Source organism: Camelus bactrianus, chromosome 20 (assembly GCF_048773025.1).
Source record: "Camelus bactrianus isolate YW-2024 breed Bactrian camel chromosome 20, ASM4877302v1, whole genome shotgun sequence".
Lineage (NCBI taxonomy): Eukaryota > Metazoa > Chordata > Mammalia > Artiodactyla > Camelidae > Camelus > Camelus bactrianus.
The window spans coordinates 26,081,595-26,095,445 of record NC_133558.1 but is presented as its reverse complement, the minus strand read 5'-3'; the positions used below and the strand labels follow the sequence as shown (position 1 = coordinate 26,095,445).

The following is a 13,851-nucleotide window of genomic DNA, read 5'->3' as shown; positions in this document are numbered from 1 at the left end:
CTACTGGTCACTGGATGCCGGTGACCCAGAAGGAGAGACTGCAGGTGGGACAACTCTCTTCATCTGAGGCAATGCCAAAGAGGGCTGCCCACTGCCAGCACTGCCTGTCTTTGGAAGTCAGTCCTGCAGGGGGTCTGGCGATCTAAGCGTAGGGTCCATACGCCTGATCATTATGTCACACTGCCTGATCTGCTCCATCAGGACTCTTCTCCAATTCAATGCATCAGTCTTTGATGTTTCCTGCTGCTTTTCCTGCATATTCAGTGACGGAAAAGACCCAAGGAAGGAAGACTGAATCTGATGAGACCCGGGCGGGGGTGGGGGCAGCCAGGGGGCCTGATGCTCAAGAGCACAAGGACCACACACAACATGTAGTCATACCCAGGATGGTCACAGGCTAGGTACATCAATCACTCAGCTTCCCTGGGTGATGGAGACTTCGTATGTCAGACTCAGGGACCCAAACAGGTGATCATCCAAGATGAAACCACACTGAATAGCTAAAAAAAAGGAACTGTGCTACAAGAATGCCATGATCTTAGATATATAGAGCTGTGTGTGTCTAGGCATAAAGAAATCAGAAAAAATAGTTACATCCATCATACGGCCGACCTTGATAAATGGTCCAAAGGAAGAAAAGTATGCTGCAGAGTAATATACAGATTCCATTTCAGTGAAAAACACTCGCACAACAAGAGCCTGCTCCACCTGTATACACACCTGCAGTATTTGCATGAACAAAGGAAAAGACAGGGAAGGATTAATTCTAGGCTATAAACATTAATTCCTGGGATGTGGAGGATGGGAGGAGATGTTACTCATTTTCCACTTATCTTTTTGTATTTCTGCATGATATTGATTCACTTGTTTACACAAGGGAGAATTACTTTCATAATATGGAAAAATCAAATAAAGAATACATTTTAAAAAATTATCAGCATTGCCACGTTCATAGCAGGGACCTATATAAAAATAGTATTTCATGCCCTCGTTTCCCTCCCCTCTTAGGAATCAGCTCCTAATTGTCCCTCTGGGGTTGCTCAGAAGGCACAGTTAATTTAAGGCAGGGATTCTTCTGTGCCTTCTCCTCAAATCATTAGAAAATAATTTTAATATTATTTCATACACAATATATATTTGCCATCAACATAAATCTGCCACTGAAGTCTATAAAAATTATGCAACACATTCTGCAGTTGAACAATAATGCTGTGAATTATCTGCTGTTTGCTATTATCCATGACCACGCTTCTGTGTTACCGTGCTCATGAAAGCTGACCATCCCAAGCCAATTCGCAATTATCTTGGCACACAGACACAAAAAGCCAGAGAAGCCAAAGCCCAACTCTTCACCACAGCTGCTGACGAGAAGTCAAAGAGTTGGTTTTAAGTTTCTTCCATCTTGCCCTGTCCCTGGCTACCCCTTATGAGAGGTGTTCCAGAGGGCAGGAGCCACCACTGAGCAGAGGGATGAGGCCACAAAGGATCCACACAGTCTACAAACTGGATCACTCTCCTCTATCTGGTTGGCCAAAGGGATTGGCTTCTGTAATCCCATCAGCCCCTGGGCAAGTCCTACACATTCTTCTAGAGTTAACTCAGCTACCGTTGAGTTAAATCAAGGGTCTGATTAACACTGTTTAGCTACCAACAGGTGTGGGTTCTATAATACAATTTGGCTTTTTAGGAGCTCCAAACATGGAGAAGGCAAAACAGAGTCTCGGTCCTTCCATGACTGTAATGCAATACATTCAATGTTATGTCAGAGGTACATGCTATAAGACTGTGGGGGGTAAGGAAGAAGGAGTGACCAGGGGAGCCTTACAAAGGGAGTTTGGGAGAGAAGGGGCCATGGGAGCAAGCCTGGCAGGACAAGTGGACCAGGGAGATGAGGACTGGGGCAGAGCCTTTCAGGTAGAAAGAGCTACAAACAAGGGCGCAGAAGTGGACATGCTTGCAACTCGGCTCAGTACTCGGTGCAGTAAAACCTGAGTTAACCCTTGAGGAAAGATGGGGCTTGCTGGTGGACACAGCGGTCAGCCGCACAGGAGCACCCCACTCACACATCACAGTCTGACCTGTGTTGTCTTAAAAGGATGCTGTTTACCTCAGAAACCTCACATCAGTCTCTCTTCCTCCCACCAGCTTACCAACTGATTTTTTCCTACCACATCTCTTATTCTGTTCGTGATACTGGATTTAGGTTTTGGCTTTAGTTTTCCTTCAAGCTGGTTAATTGCCAGTAACTACAACCACCACCCTCAAAGCAATAGCTAAGGCTTGTTAAGTGCTTTCCCTAGGCCAGGGGCTGACAACCTCTGCAACCATCCTTTGAGGGAGGTATTACTTATTATCAATGCCATTTTTCAGATGAGAGAACTTAGGCTCAGAGAGGTGCAATAATCCGGGAGGTCTTACGGCAGGTGGGCGGGGAGCCAAAAGCAGGATTCAAGCGCAGCTTTGTCTGAATCTAGAACCCATACTCTTGACCACCATGCTGTGACGACCCTCCCTAAGCTATCCTTACTCCGCTCACTCTGAGAAACAGGGCAGGAGGCAACAAACTTCTTCCGTGAGAGGGCCAGACAGCAAATATTTTCAGTTCTGCGAACCACACAGCCTCTATTACAACACTCAACTCCACCCTTTGCTCGCACGATGTCGGCTACAGACAACACGGAAACAAATGGCACGGCTGGGTTGCAGTAAAACTGTACTTACACAACAAGGTGACAGACTGGGCTTGGCTGCTCGAGGTTTGGCTCCTAATCTATAGCAGTTCGTTTGCTCAGCCAGCGTTGACTGAGTGTCTCCCCTGTGCCTGGCGCGTTCTGGATTCTGGGTAGCGGGGAAACCACGCAAGTCTCCACCCCCTCCCCCGTGGAGCTTAAACCCTAGCAAAGATTCGGCTGTTTGTTTCACCTGTGCCTGATACCCTGCCTCCTCATCTTGCTCCTCTTCACGCTGCCCTTAGGTCCGTGGCTCTCAGTTTAAACTTCAGATCACCTGGGGGCCTTGTCGAACGATCAATCCCTGGGCGCCACTCCTCAGAGATTCTAATTTACCCGGCCTGGGGTGGGCCCAGGTTCTGATCATTTTACAAGCTTCCCAGGTGATGGGTTGCGACACAGGGCTTGGGTAGCTGTTTGTCTCCTGCCTCCTGTTTCTTCCACTTACTGTGTGAAATAGGGGAACTCTTCTAAGCCCTCAATTTGAGTTGTCAAATGTGGATAATCCTAATCACCCAGGATTGTTATGAAGATGAAATGAGACCACATGCTTTTCAAACTGGAGGCTGTCGTACAAATATCGGGTGCCACTGTCATCCTGCCATTATGATTCGGTTTTAATGGTAGGTCCTGCCTCTTTGATTTCCTGCCTTGATTTTGATTCTGATGCTTGGGACCAAGACAGTTTTCGGGATTTCTCAAACAAGCTCTGTGGGTAGCGCCTAATAGCCCGTGGCCCTTCCTTTATCCCAGTAGAGAATCGCATGGGGCTGCCGTTTGTTTGGCCCAGGGAGCACTGTTCTGTGCCTGCTTTTGTATTGAAGGTCTCCATCTCACAGCTGACCTTTGAGCGCCATTGTGAAGCCTTGAATAAGCAGCTTATGGACAAATGCAAACCCAAACCCATGTACTTTCACGAGCTTAGAACTAGCAAGGGAAAGGTATCACCATTCTGCTGAGTGCTGATCGGGCCCTTCCCGTGTATTATTTCATCTTCAGAACCACCCTGGGACATGAGAATAGCTCTTGTCCTCACTTGACAGATGAAGAAGACTCAAAGAGGGCGGACAGCTTGTGACCTGATGGGTCCAGAACTCCAATCTGGGTCTTCTTGATTCTGAAGCTCTCTGCACAGTACCCTGGGGCAGCCTACAAATAACTCAGCTCCTCTTCAGCCAGGATTCAATGAGCTACCAAACTGCCTAAAGTTTCTTTTTCCCAGGTTTTTTTTTTTCCTTTTCTTTTCTTTGTTTGGAGGGGGAGACCCAGAAAGAACCCCACCACACCTGCTCATACCCATAGTCTGAGAAGCCTCGCACGTCACTAGCACGTTGATCCACAGGGCCAAAGAAAAGGCATTTCATCCCTTACAGCATTTTGATGGTACAGTTTTCTAACCTCATAATGAAACAAACAAACAAACAAAGCAAACCAACAAAAAAAAAAAAAAAAACTGTGAGCGAGCTGGAGAAATAGATACTGCCAGGAGTGAGGAATTCACTGACCCCCAATCTGGGCCGTCTCAAGAGAAGTTGGCCACTGGCTGAGCCTCTTAAAAGCTGAAAAGTCATCCCAGGCCATGGTTAAAGAGAGAGCTTGAACAAAACAGAAACAAATGTGACCTTCAAAGTCTTAAATGTCAACTTGAAGGATAACTTAGAAGCTCTGAGATGGGCCAAGAGAACCTGCAGCTGCTTTCTCCACATCATATGTTCCTTCCGTCCTTTGGACCTGCCAAGCCCCCAGACAGTGTGTCCATCAGCAAGGGGCAGCCTCCCCAGCCCATACCCACTAAGATGTTTACAGATGGCTAAAGTTCCATTTTTTTTACAACTTGCCAGATTCTCCCCTCTCCCTTTGACCTGAGCACCCTTGAGGAGCAGTGACAGCCTCTGACCTCAGGCTTGTCCTTCAAGACTCCGCTGTTCCTTGAGCTTCCTGTCCCTCCCCAACCCTCTCACCTCCCCACCCCCCACCACGCACGTACAGCCGGCTCTGCTGCCCTTCTCCCTCCTGAGAACTCAAACACAGGAGGGGTTTCCAGGCAAGATATCCAGGATGCCTGGTGTCTCCTCCCAGCTCTCAGGATAACAGACCGGCCATGCTCCTGGATAATCCTCACCGGCCACTGTTTCTAGAGGGAGGAAGTAAGGGTGACCTGAGCCCTAGAAACTCCACCCCTCGGCCTTCAAAAACAGAAAACATGTATCCAGATTTGGGGAAGGGTCCTTTCCAAACCACATGGGCTCCTGCTGGCTGAAAAACTGGAAAACAAAATTATGAGATCCCCTTTGTTAAGGGTCTACAGCATTCCTAGCTCTGTACTCTTCCCTTGGCATAAATATTATTTTCGTGACAGCCTGGTGAGGTAAAGTTTAACCTCATTTGATAAGTGAGGAAGCTGAAGCTTGGAAGAAATCAGTAATGTTTCCCAGGTTACTAACTCTCCCCTGGGCAGAGGGCTCTGCTGTCTGCTCTCTGGCCATTGTGCCAGGCTGCATATGAGGTCCAGAGCTGAAGGACACAGGATCCCTGAACACAGAGACTCTGGTTGTGGAGATGTAGAGGGTCATCTGCTGTCAATGCCAAGGACACCCTCCAAGAAGTTCTTCCTGCGTTTGCCCTTTGGACCTTCAGGAGAGCTAAGGTGCACCCTCTGTAAGTATTCTGATCTCAGAGCTGACCTAAGAGCTGGCCAGAAGCTTAGGCTGACAGAAGGGGCAATGAGAAGGCTTCCACGTCAGCCCAAGTGTCAGGGGCCTGGGAATCCATCTGTCCGGGGTCCAAAGTAGGTGAAATGTCCCCCAGAGCAAACTCAGAAGGGTCAGGATTCAACTGACCCTCCAAGAGGGCGATGAAAGAGTGCTAAGCCCAATTCCCACCCTCGGTTCTCCCAGAGGAGTTCTGGGCTGGGGCAAGAGGCTACCCTAGACCCCCAGATGGGTCCACACTGTCCCTGGGTATTCAGCCTTCTGCTTGTAAATGGTGAGAGTGAGCGGGATAGTTTAAACCGTTACTTCCATTGGCTCCACTGTAACAAAGCCAGCCTCTGCCTCACTGATGATCTTTGCACCCTCCCAACCACCTACACTTGGCCCTGCCCAATTCTTTACTTCTGGATCTAGGCTCTTCAGTAATGGGGAGAATTTAACCTGTTTTGCATCCAGAAACTCTGGGGGCAGGAAGTTGGGGAAGAAGACTGGGGAGAGGACATGTTTCCACAGAAAGCAATAGTCTTCCAACCTTCCCCTCACTCACCCAAACTAAAAACCTCTACCAGACTTCCTGTTGGTCCCGCCTCACAGCCTCCCCTCTTCCTGAACTCCTGACTCTCTTCTCAGTTCTAACACCCAGGAGAAGTTTCCCTCCTCTTTTTGTCCTGATGGGGGCATGAGTATTCCCTCAGCATCTCAGGATCCAGAGGAAAAGCCCTGGAAACTCGGCTAGAAGTCATGAGCCGGAGTGTGCAACTACCACTGAGCAAGACAATAATAGGGCAGTTGTTTATTTAAAAAGGAGAGAAATGGGGGTCAACGCAGCTCCCAGAGCAATTGAGAAATGGCCCGTTTATGCTTCCATGCCTGAGGCCACGACCATCCCCACATGGTCACTAAGGCACAAATAGGCGCCGACATGTGCTTCTCACGGGTACCCAGCTACCCCCGTTTCCGCGCACTTTTGTTTTCACGGGCCTTTAGCTCAGTTTCCTTCTTCTTCATCACATTCAAGTCAAAGACACAGTACTGAAGTTAAAGGAGTCTATAGCTGACACTGCTGTCTGCTCGGTCTTTTATAGCTCTTCCCCAGGGGTCAATTTGTATGATTTCTAAAATCTTTCCCAAATCTTGAACTTCCTGTGGGTCCGGTTTTAGATCCAGATTTCCTCCCGGTCCCTTGATTTTATTCTCTCATTTTTTTTCTAGGACACAGGGAGAGTCCAGTAATCTTCCTCCCACCCAAACATTGTAGGTTGGTTCAGTTGCAAAACACAAACCCAGAGACCCGGCTAGGACGAAGCTGAAAGGGCTCTCTTTGTGGTCACTGGTTTGTTGAACTAAGCTATTGACATCCAGTGCGTGCATTGGGCAATCCAGGGCTGGTGGGTCCAAACAGTCCCGCACCCCCTTTCCTCCCACTCTCAGTAGAGCACAATTCCCCCTCTACATCCTAGGGAAAATCCATTCCTTCTTTCAGCCAACTTTTCAGAGAAATCCAAGAAACTGACACCAAACTCGGAAGGAAGGGCAACACAAAACTTGAAACTATTTAAAGATGGGAAGTTGCTCTCTTTTCCCTTGTACATTTCCAGGAAAATCACCAGGGACTCTTTCCTGGAGAAGTGTGATTTTTTTCCTTCCCAGGAACTTTGAAAATCCACCACAGGACTGTGGAAAAGTGGCCAAGGCAGAGAGAGAAGAGTTAAATCAAGCCCAGACCTCAACAATCTGTGTTCAATTTTGATAAAAATCTCTCCCCCTCTCCCCCACCTCCCCCCTTCCTCCACCCCACAGCTCAGACATGTCTCTTTATGTTACAAGCTTGCATCTTGTTTGGGGTACTGCAGCGCTCCCAGAAAACCCTGCATGGCCGCCAATGTGGGCACATGTGGCAGACACGTCCATCCCATTCTCTGGCAGGGCTGGACACCGAGCTTCAGTGTCCTGCCCACTACCTCTTCCTCCTCCCTGACCCCTTTACAATTACCTGCCTCCAGACCAGATCCTTCCTTCCTGGTTAAGTCAAAGCCCCATTGCCTGGCGCTGTCCGAACCACAGCAGGCAGATGGGCAGCAGCCGCAGGTGCTAAGATTCCCCAGTCAGGACCCCTTTCCTGGGATGCTCCTTCCCTCTCCCAAGGTCCCAATGCCTCTGAGAGCAAGAACCTCCCTGCTCCCTCTGCCCTGCCTGCTGGCCAGAGGCCAGGTTTGCCAGTGGGAGCTGAGGGCTAGTAAAGAGTTAAATCACCCGAAGGAAGGCACAGCCTGAACCAGGAAAAGCCACCACCAAAATGTTGTCAGTTTGGGGGGCAACCGGCTATGTTTGTCCACTTGTGACAACAAGGAATCAGATTTCAAAGCCACAAACAAACATTAAAAAAAAAAAAGTTTTCCAAAGACATTTCCTGTGTCCAGATGTGCCCATCCAGACAGACACAGACACACACGCAAATCACACCCATCGGCACAGACACGCACGCAGGGCCTGCGAGCCCCACTCAAGGATCCTGCGCGGCTCCAGCAAGCACTTTGGAGAAACAAAACAGGCAGCCCGCGGAGCCGCTGCCTTTTCAATCCCCTTTCAGCGTTGGAAAGAAAGTAGAGGGGGAGAGAAGTGGGGAAGTACCCCCGAAAGCCTCCTGCGGTCCTCCCGCCCCCCGATGCGAAGCAAGGACGAGAGGGGGCAGCCGCACTTACTCCGGGGACCCCATGGCGCGTCCTCCGCTCCCGCAGCCCCGCGCCCGGCTGCGCGCCCGCCACCCGCTGCGCCCCGCTTCGCGCTGTGCTTGCTCTATTCCGACCAAATCTCGCCGCTTCCCCTGGGCCGGCCTCGCGCCCTCCCGCCCCGCTCTGACGTCAGGCGTCTTGGAGCGGGATATTTATGGCAAGGATACTCTGAATTTTCCCTAGGTAGAGTTCTGATTGCAGTTCCTTGGGATTTGTAATTTTCACACTCTCAGACAGAAAGCAGGGGAGGGAGGCAGGGAGAGCGCAGCCGGCAGGGCGAGGCAGACAATGAGGGTAGCTGTTTCCAACTCTGGCAAGGAGCCTTCTCTGGTCTCCCTCTGTTTTGGAAACATGTAAGGGTCAGGGAGGCAGAAGCGGTGACCTAGGCGGTGGGTTTCTCCTGGCTCCTTCCCTGGCCTGAGCCGGCTGGGAGGTCAGGTGCTGGGGGCAGGGGAGAGCTCTCTTCACAGACCAGGTCCCTGCCCGGACACTAAAGTCCCAGGAAGGTGCTAGGGCAAAAAAGGAGATAAATCAGGCTGAACAGAACAGCTACTTAGAAGCCCTGGTCCACACCCTAACAACTTTTCCATTTCTTCTCTGGGAGTGGGTGCATTTAAAACAAACAAACAAAAGTTTATTTTTATTAAATTAGGTTCCACACTCCCTGCCTCTGTATAGCTTTTCCAACTTAGTACCAGTCAATTCATCTTACTTCATTGCTTATATACAGAGTTTGAGCCATTTACAATAGCTCTCATTCATACTTTTAAACATTGCTTTTAATTTTTTTTTTCTTTAAATGTGATTGTGACCTACCTCCTGTTCTGGACTGGAAGTTGCCTTAGTCAAAAACAACTGTCTCCTCCACGATTGGCACCATGCTCAGGGTGAGTCTAGGTTTTCTCTGTCTCCCCGACACTCTCAAGAGTGAGCAAGCAGACAGTGCCCACACTGGGTGATGACCTACGCAGAGTTTTCTGGGTGTTCAGTCCTGGATTCCTGTGGTCATCTGTTTCTCCACCTAGCTGAAGGAGTTGAGGGAAATGGATTGGTTTAAGGACCATCCTTCCAGAGTAGAGAAAAGGAGAGCATAATGTTTTATCCTACATGGTTCCCAAGGACTGGAGAATGAACTGAAAAATGATATGCATGAGATGCAAATCACTTGTAGAGTTGGACAATGTAAGCGTGCAGGTATTCAAGTCCCGATTAAGGAGAAGGAACACAGACAACCACAAGCCATCACTAAGACAACACAACTCCATGAGCTTTCCGTTAGCCCAGATGGGGTAAAGGTGGTGGTGTGTCTTAACCACAGTTACAGTGCAGCAGGGACTCAAGGACTTGGAATGTATTTACCCCTTTGGCAGCAGCTGGTTAGGGCTGATTGCCTGAGGAGCCAAGTCTTGGGGCTAGGCCTCTTGGTTGGAGACAGCCAAGATGTTTTGGTCCAAGCCACAGAAGGCTCAGAGCCCTGCAGTTTGGTCACTGTCAAGTTGTCCTCCTGAGCATCATAACCCCTGCCACATCCCTCCAGCCCCTTCCTCACATCAAGTTTCCATTGGCAGGCTGAGCTCTGATCTGTAGTAGACACTGCACATTGGCTTCCAAAAGCTACTGATAAACCCCTTCTCCCTTGCCTTCCTCAACTAAAGAAAACTAAAATCTATAATATTCACCATTCCAGACTCCCTTGTAGCTAGAGATAGCTATGAAACCTAGTTCCGGCCAGTGAAGTTGGCATGCAGAAGGCAGGGTCATCTTCCACAAAAACTCATTAAGAAAAAGCCAGATTCACATACAGATGGCCAACAGGCACATGAAAAGATGCTCAACATTGCTAATTGTTAGAGACATACAAATCAAAAGTACAGTAAGGAATCACCTTGTACCAGTCAGAACAGCCATCATCAAAAAATTGACAAATAATAAATGCTGGAGATGGTGTGGAAAAAAGGGATCCCTCCTACACTGCTGGTGGGAATGTAATTTGGTGCAGCCACTATGGAGGACAGTATGGAGTTTCCTTAAAAAACTAGAGTTACCATATGATCCAGCAATCCCACTCCTGGGCATATATCCAGAGAAAACTTATTTGAAAAGATACATGCACCCCAATGTTCATAGCAGCACTATTTACAACAGTCAAGACATGAAAACAACCTAAATATCCATCAACAGATGAGTGGATAAAGAAGATGTGGTATTTATATATATAATATATATAAATAATGGAATATTACTCAGTTATAAAAAAAGAATGAAATAATGCCATTTGTAGCAACATGGATGGACCTAGCGGTTATCATACTAAGTGAACTAAGTCAGACACTGAGAGACAAATATCATGACATCACTTATATGTGACATCTAAAAAAAAAATACAAATGAACTTATTTACAAAACAGAAACAGACTCACACACATAGAAAACAAATTTACAGTTATCAAAAAGGAACGGTGTAGGGGAGGGATAAATTAGGAGTTTGGGATTAGCACATACTAACTACTATATACAAAATAGATAAACAACAAAATCCTATGGTATAGCACAGGGAATTATATTCAATATCTTATAATAAACTGTAATGGAAAAGAATCTGAAAAAGAATATGTATGTGTGTGTATATATATATAACTGAATCACTATGCATTACATCAGAAACTATCACAATATTGTAAATCACCTATACTTGTATTTAAAAAATTTAAAAATTCAAAAAAAAGAAAAAGCCAGATTCAGATGGCATGCCCCTTAAACCCTTTGACATTTCCTCTTCCTCCTTGCCCCATTTCTTCTCTCTTGGAACACAGATATGATGCCTGGAGGTACAGCAGCCATATTGCAACCTAGAAAAACAAATGCCACTCAAGAATGCTGGCGCAGGAAGATCAAAGAGCTGAGGCCCTAGGTGACATCCCTAAGTGGCTATACTTTGTTCTGACTTCTTGTCAGGTGAGAAAAACTCCTGTGTGTTCAAGCTACTATAGCTGAGCCTTGTGTTTTATAGCTAAATATAATCTTACCTGATACACTCCCATCAATCTACCAAAATACAATATTGGGACAGTTCCTGAGCATTAGCTTACAAGTATGACAATTCTTTTTAACCTCATACCAACATCATTCTTTATAGTTTTCAAAGCCTAGTTACATATATCTCCTCTGAACCTCACAATCTGGGTACATATCACTATAACCTCCATTTTTTATATAAGAAAAGAAGCCAGATTTGATAAATATCCTGCCCAAGATCACACAGTCAACCAATAAGGGACCCTTAGACCCTAAGCTAGTTCTTCTGACTCTAATTCTGTGTATTTTCTGCAACAACTTTAATAACACAATAACAGACTCCAATGAAGAATCCCTATTCTTGCAAAGTCATCATGAATTCTATTTAATTCAACGAAGATGAAGGAGATTGAAAGTAAGTTCTGGAACTGGAAAGTGCCACAGTGCACTTGGGAGTTAAGTCCAGTCCATTGTCTCCCTGAATCCCCCTCACCTTCCAGCTAGCTGCTGACATCCTGCCCTGAATCCCTGAAGTTGTGCTTTCTCAGGTCACATGACCTTTTAGTTGACTCCAGTCTTGTCAGTCTTCGTTGTCACATCCTTCAAAATGTGTAGACCACCCCTTTCTTGAAGCACTCCCCTCTCTCAGGAATGTCTTCCCAGCACTACAACTCCCCTTGTGCAGTTTCTCTTCCTGGTCCTTCTTCCACCTGGATGTCGATGTTCCCCAGGGATCTGTTGGTAACCTTCCTTCTCCTGTGCATCACCGACTCTCCTCTTGTGATGTCATCCTTTCTTGTGACTTCCAGGCTCCATGACTATCAGGGAAAGTCAACTATTGTCTCTACACCCTAATCTATATTCCAAATACCATTTTCCCTCAACTTTAATCCTGCTTTTCCAACTACTTATCTTTATTGCCTAACTTTGGACAAAATCAATGGTATCTACAGAAAATTGTTACTATAAAAAAAAAGATGCAGGAAAGTGACTAAAGCACAAGAGAGTTTTGTGACCGACTCACTTCTAGTATCAGGAGCTTTGGTGCGACCATCCCCCCTTGGAATCACAACACAGGCTGATCTACTTGACCACAGTCATATGGAAATGCAGTAGAATTAATGGAAGTTAGCAGGAGCAGACCAAATAGAAATGAAGAGCCAGACTTAATGAGAAATAGAATATCCTCGTTAGCTCCTTTTAGCATTAACTCCTTTTAGAATATTCTTGTTAAGTTATTCTAGGCAAAATCAGAGGAAGAAAGGGATTAAAGATCAGGTGAGACAGGGCCGGAGACTTAGAGGTGGTGGGTGGGGAGGATGAGAAGGACAGGGTCAGGGGGAGTGAGGCTGTGCACCAGAATGTTCCAGGTCTGGGAGAGAGGAGGTTCTATCCCTCCCCAGGTGAACTTACTCTGGTTCTGTTGGGAAGAGGAGCAGGTGAAGCTTGTAAAATATGTGGTTCTAAGTGCTAAGGGGCTGTTTTTGAGGCTGGGTGTGCCCTGAAGTGTCCATAAAATGGGAGGGTCCCTTCCAAGTTCGTCTGGTTCACCCTCTACCCCAACATTATCACACACAGAGCCCTAAGGTAGAGGCGGGTGGTGCTCTATTCTCAAGACCACAGGAGGTGGGGGTGGCTCCATCTTTCTTCACCTGACTGTCAGCTGCACATTCCAGGAATGTTCCCTGAACACACAGTGAGGCTCTGTGCAGGACACTGCTCCTCTGGAAAATTCCACCTGCTCATTGAGGGTTCCTCAAATAGTTCATCAAGCTTGTCTTGGCTTCCAAAGCCAACCGTGTACTTCCAAGGCCCAGCCAACTCATGGGAAAAGTGGAAAAAAGCTTCCCAAAGGTCCTTCTTTGCCCACTGCCCAGGGCCAGAGCTCCTGGTCTATATCGCATGGACCTCGGGAGCACTCAGCAAAGACCTTGTGAAGGGTAAGTGAGAATCCCATAAGTACGCCACCCAATCAGTGTGATGATGACCAGATCCCCCTCTTTTCCCTAATTTACTGAGAACTCAGGTGTTAAAAGTCAGAGACCCTCGTTAAATCCCCAGCCTGGCCTCTCGCTGCTGTGTGATCTCAGCACAGCAGGAAACTTTCTGAAACTTAGTGTTTGTGATGGTTAATTTCATGTGTCAACTTGGCTGGGCCATGGTGCCCAGATATTTGGTCAAACATCGTTCTGGATGTTTCCATGAGGGTGTTTTTTTGGATGAGGGGGAAATTCTATAATGTGGGTGGGCCACATTCAGCCAGTTAAAGGCTGTAATAGAACATTGACCTCCAGGATTCTGCCAGCAACATCCTTCAGAGTTGAACTGCAACTCTTCCCTGGATCTGCAGCCAACCAGCCTCCCCCATCAGACTTTGGGTTCATCAAACCTACACAATTACAGGAGCCAGTTCCTTAAAAATCTATCTATCTATCTATCTATCTATCTATCTATCCATCCATCCATCCATCCATCTATCTACACACACGTGTACATGTGCATGCTCACATCCTGTTGGTTCTGTTTGTCTGGAGAACCTTGATTAATACAGTTTCTCATCAATAACATGGGATGAAGAATGTTGTATCCCAAAGGACTGTTGACAAGGTTAAATCAGGCAAAATGGATTGAAAGTTGCTACTTCCATGAGTTCTTCTGAGACTG

General features: G+C 47.1%; 1 protein-coding gene and 1 long non-coding RNA gene across 4 annotated transcripts in view; one reads left to right on the top strand and one right to left on the bottom strand.

Annotated features, from left to right (window-relative positions):
* The window catches only part of DAAM2 (dishevelled associated activator of morphogenesis 2), a 128,377-nt gene that overhangs the window by 96,770 nt on the left and 17,756 nt on the right, over nucleotides 1–13,851 (bottom strand). The window contains exon 1 of one of the 3 annotated variants that reach the window (XM_010973689.3): nucleotides 8,143–8,337. The exons of 1 other annotated variant lie outside the window; for it this stretch is intronic. The gene's annotated coding sequence lies outside the window, so the exon portion shown is untranslated. Of the gene's footprint in view, nucleotides 1–7,433; nucleotides 7,579–8,142; nucleotides 8,338–13,851 lie in introns of those variants that run through there. One more of the 3 variants, XM_045509351.2, reaches the window with a different exon arrangement.
* LOC123613932 (uncharacterized) lies at nucleotides 4,729–11,121 on the top strand. Its single transcript, XR_006721372.2, has 3 exons — nucleotides 4,729–5,387; nucleotides 9,009–9,059; nucleotides 10,986–11,121. It is a non-coding gene; the product is annotated as an uncharacterized LOC123613932 (long non-coding RNA).